Source organism: Manacus vitellinus, unplaced genomic scaffold (genome assembly GCF_001715985.3).
Source record: "Manacus vitellinus isolate BGI_N305 unplaced genomic scaffold, ASM171598v3 scaffold_38_pilon, whole genome shotgun sequence".
In the NCBI taxonomy this organism is placed as follows: Eukaryota; Metazoa; Chordata; class Aves; order Passeriformes; family Pipridae; genus Manacus; species Manacus vitellinus.
Genome location: NW_021940526.1, coordinates 6545021 through 6556963, shown reverse-complemented (window position 1 = coordinate 6556963; position 11943 = coordinate 6545021). Strand labels below are relative to the sequence as shown.

The following is an 11943-nucleotide window of genomic DNA, read 5'->3' as shown; positions in this document are numbered from 1 at the left end:
GAAGTCACTTGCCTTTGTTTCCCTTCACCATCCTTTGCTGTACGAGCCCAGAAAACTGCCTGAACCAGCCTTTCCTTGCATCCTCAGCAGCAATTTGCCTTCCTGATCTCTCTGTCTCCAGATCATTCACCAGAAATCCTTTTGATTTTCCCCCTTGATTCTCAGGCCTTCTGCCGTGGGAGCTCCATGGAGACAGATAAGCTGTCGCTGGTGACAAGGCACATATCCTGTGGCCAAATACTCACCACTAAACCTTTCCCCTCCCCTCTCTTGCTGAGACTGCCAATGTGTGAGGATTTCCTGGCGTCCCAGGGGTGATTTTTAATTTCTGTGGGCTGTTCTTATTTAGGCTGGTTGAGACTCCTCCTCAAAGAGACTTTTTTTTTCATGATTTTTTTTGTCAAAGGTACTTTTAAATGCAAAGTGTGGCTCTGTTTAAAGGGAAGGGAGGGGGGAAAAAGAAGGCCAGAGGAGGTGTAACTTCAAGACTGTGTGAAACACAACCTTGTCCAGAGCAGCTCAGACTCCTGCAGTGTGTAAATACCTTCCCTACCCTTCCCACCGGGCTCCAGGGATTTTCCACGGGATAATGAGTCGAAGTCCAAATAACGGCCCGTTTGGGATGATTGATGGGGGATGTTGTGCACACACCCAGAATGTGTCATTTCCAATCTAAAGGGAAGCAATTGTTTCCATATGTTGGCACGTTTGGGGGCTTGGTGTGGAGCCAGTTGTCTGGCTGTGATCAGGCAGCAGCATCTCCCAGTGATGGAAGATTATACCTTGGGAGGGGGGTGCTCACTTTAGGCTGTATTCCTTAAAAGGGTATGAACTCTGAACACTTATCCAGGGTGTAATTTATGGCTCCAGCATGTTTTGACTTTTCATAGATGAAAAACCAGCCCTTTTCTCTATGCCTATATGCATAAAAATTCCTCCCTGCCCCTGTCCCCCCCCTCGAGGAATCCAATGGAACAATAGCTGCTGCTGGGCTGTGTGCTCCCTTGGCTGCATGGGCTGTGCCTGCTGAGGCTTAGAAGGATTCCCCCTCTTTAAACCCAGTTCCTTAGAGGTATTTTAACAGCTACATCTAGTTTTGTTAACTCAATCTGGTTCTGGTTGCTCAGCTGGAATTCAGGCTCTTGGACCAGCTTTTAGAGATGCCCTGCACCTACCAAACCCACCTGTTTGGGAATTTGGTTTTGTTTCTTTTTTAAGGTGTCAAACTTAGTTGCATGTTGCTGCACAAATAGATTAATATGATTTTCAGACTTCAGCACTAAGATTCCTCCCTGCCAAGGCCCTGCTAAGTCTGCATCAAGCACAGGTACCCCAGGGAGAGGAGAAGCTAAAGGCTGCTGGGAGAGGGTATTTTTAACATAGTAAGAAGGCACCAATTTAAAATATTCTGTGAGTTCCCCAGCTGTCTACAATTCCCTGAACCACCAGCACTGGAGCAAAGCTGCCTGATGGTGATCCAGCCAGCGAGGGATCACCACATCCTTCCTGAAGCTTCCTGGCAGCACAAAACCTACAGGAGATATTGTGTGTGTGACCCCATTTGGAAAACACACAGGCCGGTCAGCAGAGAGGCACAGGGTGCTTTCTGTGTCATGGCCAGACCAGTCCTTTGGGGTAATCTCAGGATGGAATCCCAAAAGAGGCATTTTCTCCCCTCCCTAAAAGATGAGTGATCATCAAGCTTTTAATTGTGCAGCCCTGCAGGACACAGTGGGCAGAGCCATCCAGATCACTGCAGCAGTGCTTGGAGAGTAATGAACACACCACATCACTCTTCAGCATCCCCAGTTCATTTGGGGGGAATGGGCTCAATTAGCATTTTAACTCCAGAAGGGTTTGTGGCTGGAGTGTCTGGGAGCTGTGTGTTGACCACCCTGATGATCCTCTCTGCTTACATTTGGAGTGAGATGCTGGAATGCTGAAAGGCCAAGGATGCACATCTCTTCCCAAGGTGGCTTGCAGTGTTGTGAAAGGAAAGCACAGAGACAGATTGGTTTCTCTTTTCAGTAGTGTGCATGGCTTTCTGTGAATTTATTGGGACTGTTGCCTTATTAAGGCTCTTTACTGGAATATTTACATAATATATTGTGAATAGATAACATTCCATTTAGAGAAATGAACTAGTGTCTTTTTCATAGATGATTAATTTGCAAAACTAATGTGCTGAAATGTCTGAGGATAGATAATGTATTCAACAGCTACCAAAACTTACTTTGGGAGTAATTTATTGGGAAAACGGTTTTGATCTTCTGAGCAGTTGTTTGGATATTGGGGAAAGAATCCTCAGTACCTTTAAGTGAGCCACGTGCACACTCAGAGTTTCAACCATGGCATTATTCACATGTGCTTCTGAGCAATTTGGGTTCTACCTTGTCTCTGAAGAATGGCGTTTCCAGGCAGCAGAAGCAGAGTCTGGAATTGATAACATTCACTACCATGGCTGGTAAGAATATCTATAAAACTATCCCTCTGTATTCCAGCACAGAAACTGGACAACCAGGAGTGTTCATTCGAAGTGTGCCTCAGCCATCTGGAGCTCCAGGCGTCCCTCAGGCTCTTTGGGCTCCATGGACAGCTGCAGATCCACGTGAGTGCTCTCTTGTAGGAACTTCCCAAGTTCTGTCTGCATCCCCGAACTGCCAGGATTGCCATTCCCCTCCTGCAGCTGGGGAGAGGGAGGGCTGAGCTGGAACACATCTCTGCCCAGGACTGCTCTGGAATGATTGACCTAAAACCGCTGCCCTCTCCTCCAAAACTCCTGCGTTCCAGTGCTGGAATGTAGGTCTGGCCTCTCCTCAGAGCCACGGTGGTGCTAATTAGCTACTTCAGCACATTAACGGCCCTGGTATATGTGTCAATACGCTCATCTAACGAGCTGCTCGGGTTAATTACGACCTCATTGAGCCAACCAGTGTTTGAAGGGTGGGAGATCCATTTCCCTTCTCGGTGTGGGGGCTCCTTCCCTCCCTGCCTGCCCTGCCTGGAGCCACGGTGACCTTGAGGGACTCTCTGTTAGAGCAATGGCTGAGGAAATGGGATCTGCACGAAGGGCTTTACTTCTGTGATAACAAGGGTTATCACACTCAGACTCCTGTGCCTGATCTGGCCTTTGCTGCTATATGGGGCCTTTGGACCACTATTTCTGCATGCTGGTCATAGTCCTAAAATAACTGTCCCTAAATTAGCCACTTCAGTTCCTGGGAGCAGTCTGGCTGTCACAGCAGAGCTTGATATAGGCCAAGTTGGATTTTTTTTTTTTTTTGAGAGAAAATGTACTCTTTTGAGGTTAATAATTATCTAATTACTCTGTTAATAATAGATACCTCTCAACATACTAATGGTGTAGCATATATTTTTCAGCAGGATGAGATCCCTTGGCAGGTGCAGGTCTTGGTCCAGCAATGATGCAGCAATAAATCAGCATCTATTCGTGTGCTGCTGGTTGTATCACAGGGATGCCAACTACTAATTTACTCTGTTCCAGCTCTGCTTCCCCATTCCAGGTTTATCTGAGGGGTTTGTGTCCTGGTGGTTCTGACAACTTCACTGTGTTGCCTCTGTGCAGATGGAAGTGCAGTGGCCTACATTTCCCTGGGATCAGGGAGACAGCCTGACCCACTTGAAACACAGTAACCAGCCCTGCTTTCCCCACGGGCTGGTCCACCACTGGGACTGCTCTCATGCCATGCCTCAAGCTGAAAATGCAGAATTTCTGGTCATTTTGGAGAATTTGATACTGAGAATTTAAATGGTGCTTCACATTTTGTTTTCTTCCCCTTGTGCCCGGGTGTGTCACGGTTCAGTGTAAAGGGTCAGTCTGTGTTTCATTAAATATTAATAGGGAAAATGATTTGTGCTCGTTTAGAGGGTAACACTGCTGTGCTAATGGATAGAAAATTGCCTGGAAGGCTGCTGGAAAAGTTGTAGTGGCGACTGGTCCTGAACCACTGAGCGTGGAGTTTCTGAACTGTCCTGCCAGGGGGATGGGTGATGTGAAGAGGTGAGAAATCTATGGGAAAACAAGAAGAAAGGTACTGTAAGGAGTATTCAGATCTGCCAAGGGATCTAATAGGCCTTTTCTGCCAAAGCCTGCCAGCCTGGCCTTCATGCTGAGCCCAAAGCACTGCTCTGAGGCCACCTCAGCAGTGCTGCCCCTCAGCCAAACCTCTGACACGTGTGAGCCAAGCCAAGTATCCGACTCCTGGTGCCGGTTCCCCTTGTGGGAATGTTGTGGTCTCAGAGCCCCTGGAGCAGCCCAGGAGGAGCAGCTGTCCCTGGTGTTGATGTAGCCTGTGCTCTGACCTTCCTTGGCCAGGTACAAGTGCTCCCTGCCATTGTGATCCTGTTGTGTTTTCCAGTTCCACTCGTGACTCCCGGAGCATCCGCAGGTCTCCCGGAGATGTTCCAGGAACCTCCTTTAGCCGCTGGTCCAGCGCCAGGGACTCTGCTAATGGACTCCTCCAAGGAAAGGTAAGACAATGTGCATCCTGTGTGATTAATGGCATGCAGGGAAGGGCAGGAGGACGTTTATCCCACAGCTTCCCACTGTCTGTGCACTGTGAAGATTTGTTGTCGGATGCTGTAGGTTTGCTGACAGTTCACGTGAAGGATCTGCTCTTTTGTACTGCTGGGATGTGCTCCCTCTGTGCTTTGAGTGTTGTAGCACCCAGGCTTCCTGTGGGCGTGATAAACAATAACCTAATCGTAAATCACATGAGCTGGGTTTCTAAAGAGGGTGTTTATGCTGTGGCTTCACCAAACCCAACTGTCTCTGCCTGTGAAAAAGCTGGAATGAGTAAGATAAGAACAAGGGTAATGCATAGCTCTTAGCATTAACTCTTGCCAGGCCGTGGCTCTTAGGATCTTGTACGTGTGGTTGTACATCTCATATAAATCAGTGACTTAGCATAAATAGGCTATAATATACATAAACAGACTCTGACAGGCTTCAAGAAGCCCCAGAATGCAGGATTTGATAGAGAGAAGCGTTTTGAGCAAGGCAGGGTGTGCTGGCTGCCATGCCTGTCTATTTGAACAGATCATGCTAAGCAGGCTCCTGCGTGGCTGTGCCGAGCAGGAGCGTTGGGATGCACTCACAAATCTCCTGGCCTACAAAGGCAGCGGCTCAGCATCGTCTCCATGGCAACCCCGGAGCCAGAGATGAAATCTGATATGAATAGTCTGGGGGGAAGAGCCGTATGCGAGTCACACACTCCGAGCAGGCTGCTTGGGAACCCGGCAAAATAACATGCATTTGCTCTTACTTGTTGCTTCTCCCTGAGTGTTCCTGGCGTGCCCCGCTCCGTGAATAAAGCGGGCTGACAATCCAGCCATTATTCCAGGGCCCGCAGCCACTCGGAGCCAGGCCAAGGGCCAGCGCAGCGGCCGAGGAACGGGGTGGGGGGAGCTGTGCCAGCACTTGAGCTCATAAATGAACTCAGCCCACAGCTGCATCTCCGAGCTGCTTGTGTTGCCCTGCTTAATGTCAGCCCTGTTCCCCCTCGCAGTGCTCGGGGTGTGCACACACCAAACCAGGCAGGGGCCGGCAGAGCCTGAGGGAGCAGGAACGTTCCTGAGTGCTGCAGGGTCGTGTTCACCAGGACAGCCAGGCACACAGAGAGCAAACTCAGTGCAAAGGGAGTGACCTCACCCAGGCTCTTCCTGCAGAATTCCTAGGAGACAGTAGGCTCTGCAAATCCCTTATCAAAACCAGACGTCAGAGGAGTAGCCAAGGCATAGCCCAGAATTCCTGTGGGAGGACACAAAAGTTCAGGCATTTCTCAGACAGTTGGCTGCCCTGCTGGGGAGGAGCCCTCATGTCCTGCAGTGAAACACTTTTGGTGGATAGAGGGAGAGGGGTTTACCCACTGCACATAAAACCAGGGACACACAAAGCGCCTGCAGTGGCTCTGGGGCCGGTCCTTGCTCTGATTTTAATATCAATAACACCAACCATGAGCTGACCTCAGCGAGGAGTTGGAGGAACACAGTCCCCCTTTGACACCCCAACAGCTGCACCATCCTTTGATGTCCCCTCAAAACTACAGGTTTATCAGAACCTTCTTTAACGGTGAATTTTCACTGCCTCCCTCGCTTCTTCCTCTACGATCCCGCAAGATGACTTTCAAATCTACAAACACTTCCAGGGCTGCTGCTTAGGAGCAGAAGCCGCTGTGATTCATGAGAAGGTGCTTGGTTTTTTGAAGCAATTACGCTCTTCCTTCCCTGGCTGTGCTGGTTGCTGGGTGTTGTCCATAAATGGGGTTTATTTCCCCCATCCCCTCGGATGCCGCGGAGCGAAGCGTAATTCCGTGTGTGCCGTGTGGTGTCAGCTGCTGATAAATGGGAGCCATTGTTGCTTCCGTAGGAAACAATGACAGCCAAGAGGGACAATTTGCTGCAGTCTACAGGAATGCAAAAATAATGTCACTGCTCTCCACGGCTAATGAAGACAAACTCTGGAGCAGCCCTTCTGAGGGAGAAGAGAATGCTCTTCCCTAGGGTTTAAGTCTGCTTTTCTTTCCTCACATTGCAGTACACTAAACAGGATAACAGTGAATTTACTCTGGGCTTTCCCTCTAGACTGAGAAAACAATTGTTCAAGAGGCTGGAGGACAAGTTTTATTGATATTTCTCCAGTATTTTTCCTTGTACTTTTCACTAGCATTCCCAACAGATTTTCTCCCGCGTTCTTCTTTTTTAACTCAAAAAGAAAACACCCCCTATACAACATGCTGTGATAATTCATTTTTTCTTGCACACTTTCTCTGGATGGATTTTTTTTTTTTTCCCCTACATGAAGTGGCAGCAGCCCAGTGTTATATTTAATCAGATATTTATATAACACACACGGATCCCAACACTGCGCCGATTGACTGCCCAGTTTTGCAAAGATCAGTTTTAGGACTTATTCCCAGGTCCTTATTCTGTAGGGCCCAGGACCTCTAGTCATCATCTGTGCCTCCTTTGTGCCAAGTGCTTTCTGGGGGAACAGTTTCCCTCCCCAAGGCAGGTTTGACACAAGAGAACCGATCACAAACTGAGGTGCTTGGTCCTTGTGCATCCCCAGGGAGCTGCTCTGTTCCTTGAGCCTTGGAAACGGTCTTGGTGGGTTGTTCCCAGGCAGCAAATTTCTGTTCCAAAGGAAGCTGCAAGGGTGGAATTCTGTAAGAGAGCTTTAGCAGGAGACTCCTAAACCTTTTGTCAGATTTTGACATGAGTGTGGGCTATTATTAGGAGATAAGTGCAATATGGGAAAGATGGCTCTTATTTTATCTCTTTCTCTTTTTTTTTTTTCTTTTTTAATCAGAGGTTTTATGAGCCTGAGACTAAAAAAAAACATGATAAGGTCTTTGAAATGTGCTGACATTTTAGGGCTTTTGATAGTGGACACTAAACCTGGGAGTTCCCAATGTTGCTACCCAGAACGTGCACTTGAGTCTTCAGAGTGTTTGCTGACTTTTTGTGACATTTGGAGGCATTGTTGGGAGCTCAGGCATGGGGAATTTCCTCGGGAGCTGTGCTATCCAATGGGTCTGGCTCGTTGGTCTGCGAGCTATAAAACCCTGCAAGGCAAGAACAGGAGGAGAAAAGCACTTGTTCCATCCCCACAGCCAGGAGGTGCAAACTGGACAGGCTCTTGCTGCTCAATGAGGTGTCTGTGTTTCGTGAATACAAACACAAGAGGGGCTTCAGGGAGCATAGATTTATTTTTTTTTTCTACCCTTAGAGAGATGGCGGTGGGTAAGGATCAGTTAGACACGTGTGTGTGTGTGTGCGTGTGTTGTTCAGAGCTCAGCCATGGAATTCCTTTAGGAGCTGTGCTCAGTGTGTCTGGGTGGCTGCTCTGTCCCTTTGGGACAGGAGTTTCCAATCTCTTTGCACACCTGACAGGCAGAGTTGTGTGAGAAGATGCCACAGTGTCCAGGAAACCCCAGTCTAGATGAGCTGAGGGTAGTTCATGATTCAAGACTTGCATTTGTGCTGTGGAATGAGGGCAGCCAGTGGTTAACCAGGTTATTGTCCCTATAGCACTGATTGAACAGAACTTGTGAGGTTTGATCTCTCTGGGTGGGCTGGGGGATTTTTGAGACCACTTACACTTAATCGAGTTATAATTGCAATACACGAGTCTGTCACTGCTCAGCCTAAACCTCGTGTTGCACTCAGCTGACAGCACGCTTTAAAATCCAAATAACCTGTGAGGTGGCACCAAATCTTTCCCAATCAAACCCCAGTTGGAGGGTGGGGCTGAAGTGAATGAAAGTGCTGCCAGCAGCAGTTGGGTGCAGCCCTGTGCGGTGCTTTGTGCTCCAATTGTCTCAGGGCCGTGGCTTTCACCCCCTGCCAGTTAATGGAAGTGCAGAGTCAGTGGTTCCAACCTAACAAAGGCAGTGGAGCCCCAGCTGAACACACGTTTCCCCTGGGCAGTAAGTGATGGGAGCAGGACAAAACTGCAGCCTTTGGAAAAGGCCCCGGCCCTGGCGCTGCGTCTCGTTGGCACGGATCAGCAGGGATTAGGCTGTGGCCCATGGAAGTTCCTACTAGAACTCCTCTATGAATACAACTGCTGTCACTGCACAGGGGAGGGGAAGTGGTTTGTGCAACCACAGAGTGTCTGTGAAACGCTGTGGTTTGAACCAGGGGTGAAAGTGGGGAGCATCTGATGTGAAGTGAGCAAACATCAAACCTAATGGCTGAAATGTTACTCTAGGAAATCACTGCTGAGTGAGTGCTCGTGTCCTGATTGCTGTTCTGGCCAAGAGTCTGCTTAAATTTAACAGCAACTAAAGACAGATTTTCTGAGAGCTCTATGGATGGTCTACAACCCCTTCATAGCACAGCTCAGTGCAATTGTGCCTGTGGCCTTCCCTCTGCCTCCAATCCCTCTCGACTTGTCCTCAAAAATGACCTTTTTCAATGTGAAACCTATTTGCCAGTACTTGAGAGGAGATGTGAGAGCAATGGGATCATAAAAAAAATACTGATCTTAGTTTGTTTTGTTTTTAGTGACTCAGAAGAACACGTAGAAGCCAAGAAGCAGTTGAGAAGGCGTGTGGGGAAGGTGAGCATCACACACAGGTCTGGCACTGATCTCCTCAGCCTCCTTTCCCTGCTCCTTCCTGCCTGGACCAGACTGCCTGGGAACATCCCTGGACAGTGCAACATCTCTGAAGGTGGTATGTGCAACTTATACACTGGGCTCTGATCTTATTCCTGTGCAGAGAATGATACAGAGAAAGCACCAAAACACTTATTCACTGCAAATGTCAGTTAAAAACGTTAATAAAATGGCAAGGTAGAACGTGGGCAGTGAGCACGTTCATCCTGCTGCTGAGCATCCAAATCAATTTTGAAAAGAATCAAAATAATTCCAGCCATGCAAAATCACAGAAAAATAACCCTGTTTAAATAATTAATAGTGAATGCTTTTACAATGCTTTTTTGCATAGTTGGGGTGCTTTGCTGAGCTATAAACCATTTTCATCGAGCAATTGCTGCTCCTGTCACTGAAATGGGTCAATACACTGTGGATTTAAACAATTGACATTAACCTTACATATAAACAGTGCAAAGACAAGATATCCTGACAGTATCACCATGGCCTGTGTCTCCAGGCAGAGAGATTTCTCAGGCCATTTGGAAGCCAATTGTTCTGGAAGCTTTGGTTCTCCGTATCAGAAACAGAGGAAAGACTCTGCTAGAACAGAATACTGGGCTTTGGGCATTCAACTGGGCCTTGGGAGAGCTGTGTTTGATCCCTGACTCCGAGCTCCCCGCCCACGGGGTGACAGGGAGCCAGGCAATTTTTGTGAGCATCAGCAAGGATGGTGCTTTCCTACTTTGCAGGAATCCTGGATCGAAGGAGCCAAGGCACCGTGATAACTGTGGCAACGCTGGGGCCAGCCGTGCCAAGCTTTATTTAGCCGTGCTGCAGATCTGCTGCTGTGGTACATGTTAAGCAGAGCCAAAATCCAGAGCTCAGGAGGAGTCTGTGAGTGTTGGAGCACTCTGTGAGATGGTGCCTGCTGATCTCCTTGGTGACAGGAGCTTGTGTCACTAATTGGTCCCCGAGTCTGCAGCACAGGGATGACGTGGGGAGGCTGGAGTTCAGGAGCAGGCTGGAGTTTGGCAATTGCAGCTCCAGGGATTTCATGAAGAATTCTGTGAGAACAGGCAGTTGGGTGTGTACAGAGAGTTTAATGAAGGTCTAGTGCAGATCTCTGGGTTTGTTCACACAGACCTGTTGTCTACTGAGTTACTCTGAAGAGGAACCTCAGGCAGCAGAGTTAATGTAAGAGCCATATTTGGTAAATTATCTTTTCTGTGCCCAAATCATTGGTACAAAACAGATCTTTTGGTGAAGGTTTGTGTTCAGCTCAGGCACACGTGCCTGCAACTTTACATGCTGGAGAATCCATCCTTGGAGGAGGTGTTTGCCATACATCCCACGAGTGGCTTTGCTGCTTTCTTGGTAGCAAGTTAAAATCATGAGTCAGCTAATTGAGCTCGAAAAGCAGTTTAATCCTATTACAGCACATAAGGCACCGTCTTTTTTGCTGTTCTTTGAGTGGTGCTGGTTCATGCACTGTTCCCAGACATCAAGAAACACGTCTGTAAGCAGTCTGTCTCCTCTGAAATAGTGTGGATCCACAGCAGAGCAACAAGTATGACGTGCTGCAGTGCTGTCACTGGGGCTGCCAATCCACCTCAGCTGTGCCTGCTTCATCACTGTTGGTACAGGCCGTGGTGCAGCTGGGGATGGTTTGCCAAAATGTTTGGGTGTCATTTGTCCCTCACACACTTCACTTGCAGCAAACACCTGGAGTGGAAGCAGCAGGTACCAACAAACCAGTGCATCGTGTTCTCTGTGTGAGACAATGCGTTCAGAAAGGGAACAGCAGCCCCTCGCTTCAAAAAGGAAACCTGTAAGGGTCAGGTTTGGCTAATGAGGCATTGTTAATAACAATGAAGCAGCTGGCCTATCCAAAAAGTGCTTGGGCACGGAGAATTCTTGGAGTGGGAAGCCTGTAGGGCTGTGGCACAGGGCTCTGCTGTTGCCTCTGGAAAAACAAGTTTGTGAGTTCATTATTCCATGGCAGAACTCTCCCTAGCACCTGGGACTGCTCCATGCTTGCAGTGGGAACTCTGAGGTTGGCTGCTTTCCAGTGCTCCTGCTCTCCTGTTCGGGGTGACCTTCCAAGGAGGAACAGGCCAAGCTGGATTGTTCTGTGGACAAAGGCCTGTTCCCGTGCTGTGGGACTCCGTGTGCTGCAGGATGATCAGCCACCTCACTGACCTCACTTCCTCCGCCTTCCTGAGGGCTTTAAAGCATAACCCAACAACAGGGACAGCACAGTCCTGCTGTTTTAATCACCACCCCGTTCCCCAGTACTCTGCTGAAGCGGGGGCATGCAGGTAATGGATATTTTATTCCAGCAGTTCGTGTGTATTGAGCAATATATTTCCCTACTTACGTGTCAGAGCCTGAAAGGACGATCCATTTTTAATGAGCCACACCAGGCATGGCTGATGTGGAACCTTAATTTTAGACACACGTTTGGGGTTCGTGCATCAGGGGACGCTGTGAATGGCCATGATGAGTTGGGATGACATGAGGAGTGTGTTGTTCTGTGGTGGCTGGAAAACCCAGGCACAGGTAGAGGTGCTCCTGCTGCTGCCTGAGTCCCAGCCCATGGATATTGCAGAGCAGGAGCTGGTACATACATAATGTAACAACCTGTTCCAGCTGACCCATTCTGGAGCCTCTGAAAGGCTCAGTTCCCTGCAGGCAAGGACTAAAAATAAGTCATCTGAAAGGGGTACTAGCTCAGCTAATTAGCAGAGGAGCAGAGCACTCACTGCTGCGCTGAGAAGTGTGCCTGGTTTGCTCCAGCCCGGCTGGGGGTGCCTGGATCGGGA

At 48.6% G+C, this 11943-nt stretch overlaps 1 long non-coding RNA gene across 1 annotated transcript; it reads left to right on the top strand.

The window, feature by feature from the left end:
• Positions 1-2570: 2570 nt before the first annotated feature.
• On the top strand, positions 2571-4448 carry LOC108640579. Its single transcript, XR_001921274.1, has 3 exons — positions 2571-2608; positions 3887-4021; positions 4380-4448. It is a non-coding gene; the product is annotated as an uncharacterized LOC108640579 (long non-coding RNA).
• The last annotated feature ends 7495 nt before the right edge of the window (positions 4449-11943 follow it).